At 37.7% G+C, this 1,938-nt stretch overlaps 1 non-coding gene across 1 annotated transcript; it reads right to left on the bottom strand.

Annotated features, from left to right (window-relative positions):
• Window positions 1-1,555: 1,555 nt before the first annotated feature.
• On the bottom strand, window positions 1,556-1,674 carry LOC123500784. The gene has a single exon (XR_006673457.1). It is a non-coding gene; the product is annotated as a 5S ribosomal RNA (ribosomal RNA).
• Window positions 1,675-1,938: the final 264 nt, after the last annotated feature.

The following is a 1,938-nucleotide window of genomic DNA, read 5'->3' as shown; positions in this document are numbered from 1 at the left end:
GAGAGAGAGAGAGAGAGAGAGAGAGAGAGAGAGAGAGAGGACAGAAGGATCCCACCGACAATTCTAGACGATTTTTTTTTTTTTTTTTTTTTTTTTTTTTTTTTCCCGTTTACATGATTTTACCGGATATGTGCATAAATCGCAAAATTAGAAAATGGAGTGATTTTCGCGCGTCCCCTCCCCATTATCGACCCCCAATTTGATTTGGCTAATTTGCATAAAATTTCCATAAATTAGCAGAAACATTGCATACATTAGCCCCTACCGAAAAAAAAAAAAAGTTGACAATTTCACAATATAATTATTTCAAATGCAAGGGCCACCAACATATAGCATGAAAATCCTAATATATACACAGACACACTTTAGCAACTACGATCCACAAAAAAAAAAAAAACATTATATTTTACATACAAAGAATATGATTTCTCAAATATACCTGAATGACATCAGCAAAGCAACCATTTTAGATTCTAAGGTCAAATTAGGATGGATGGATGATGTAAAGATAGCAATCGATCATTTCATTCACCAAATACCCACTGCAACATGGCCAAGACAAATTGTTAATCAGATTATTATAGTGTGAAGATCACTTAGACGTTGCCATTTTTGGGAATTTCCCGGCCTGCGGCGTTGCTGGGCAAATTAAGGGATTAGAGCCTATGTGTCAATGATAACCTTGCTCCCCACACACCATGGATTAACACGGTCACTTTGACCTGTGACCTCACTCGGTCACCCAGAAGGATGTGACAACGCTCGGAGGAAACGTTGTCAAGCATTGTTGTTGCGTTTGCAAAACCAATGCAAAATTTATTTAAAATAAACACAAATTCCTCTAACTTGCCTCTTTAGAGCATCACAATGTATATGTACTACAACACCATTCAGTTAAAAAGTATTAAGTACCTGACTTGGGGCGCGTATTGGTACACGTGTGACAGCGCCGCAGGCAGGAAAATCCCAAAACGCCAACGCCTAAGTGATCTTCATAAAAATGGTCAGACTATAGTGTGCGTATTTATTAGCGTGTCGTGTGTCACGGTTAGTCTGACGGCTTGCGTCTTTCCTCCTCCCACAGCCGCTGCAGTGACTTTCTAGGTTTTTTTTTTTTTTTTTTCCTTCTTCAGACTTCAATGGTTAATATCCAAGCTCGACAGAGCACAGCACACGTCCGTGCAGGTGGTCATTCTTATCCCCTTCCCCCGGCACCAAGCTAGGCTAGCGGTTCGATGCAATTTCTCTATAGGAGAGAAAAAAAAAATGTCAGTTCGAGTCCTCTCCTATTCATGTGTGTTTAGAATACACAGTTTTGTCTGGTAATCCAGGCACGAGGTAGTACAAGAATAAATGGATGAATTAACAAAGAATAAAATAAGCAGGTAAAACAATATAAGAATAGACAAATCAAACCTTCTTCTTCTTCTTCTTCTTCTTCTTCTTCTTATTATTATTATTATTATTATTATTATTATTATTATTATTATTATAAAATAATAATAATAATAATAAAAAAATAAATAAATAAATAGATAAATGAAAAATAATGGAATGCCAACAACATCTGGTGTTCCCAGGCGGTCACCCATCCAAGTACTAACCGGACCCAACGTTGCTTAACTTCGCTGATCGGACGAGAAGCGGTGTGTTCAACGTGGTGTGGTCGTTGGCACTCGATGTGAGATTTTAGGCCCCTTTAAATTCTTCCTGGCTTGCCCTACTATACTCCGTATACCCTGTGAATCAAGTCCTTTCTAGGTGTTTCTTGGTTTAATATCGTTTCCCTATTGGATTAATCTCTGTCGTCTGTCTGTCTGTCTGTCTGTCTGTCTGTCTGTCTGTCTGTCTCTCTCATTCTTCTTCTTCTTCTTCTTCTTCTTCTTCTTCTTCTTCTTCTTCTTCTTCTTCTTCTTATTATTATTATTATTATTATTA

Source organism: Portunus trituberculatus, unplaced genomic scaffold (assembly GCF_017591435.1).
Source record: "Portunus trituberculatus isolate SZX2019 unplaced genomic scaffold, ASM1759143v1 PGA_scaffold_485__1_contigs__length_5273, whole genome shotgun sequence".
Classification (NCBI taxonomy): domain Eukaryota; kingdom Metazoa; phylum Arthropoda; class Malacostraca; order Decapoda; family Portunidae; genus Portunus; species Portunus trituberculatus.
The sequence above is the reverse complement of the archived record's forward strand: the minus strand, read 5'-3'. Positions and strand labels throughout refer to the sequence as shown.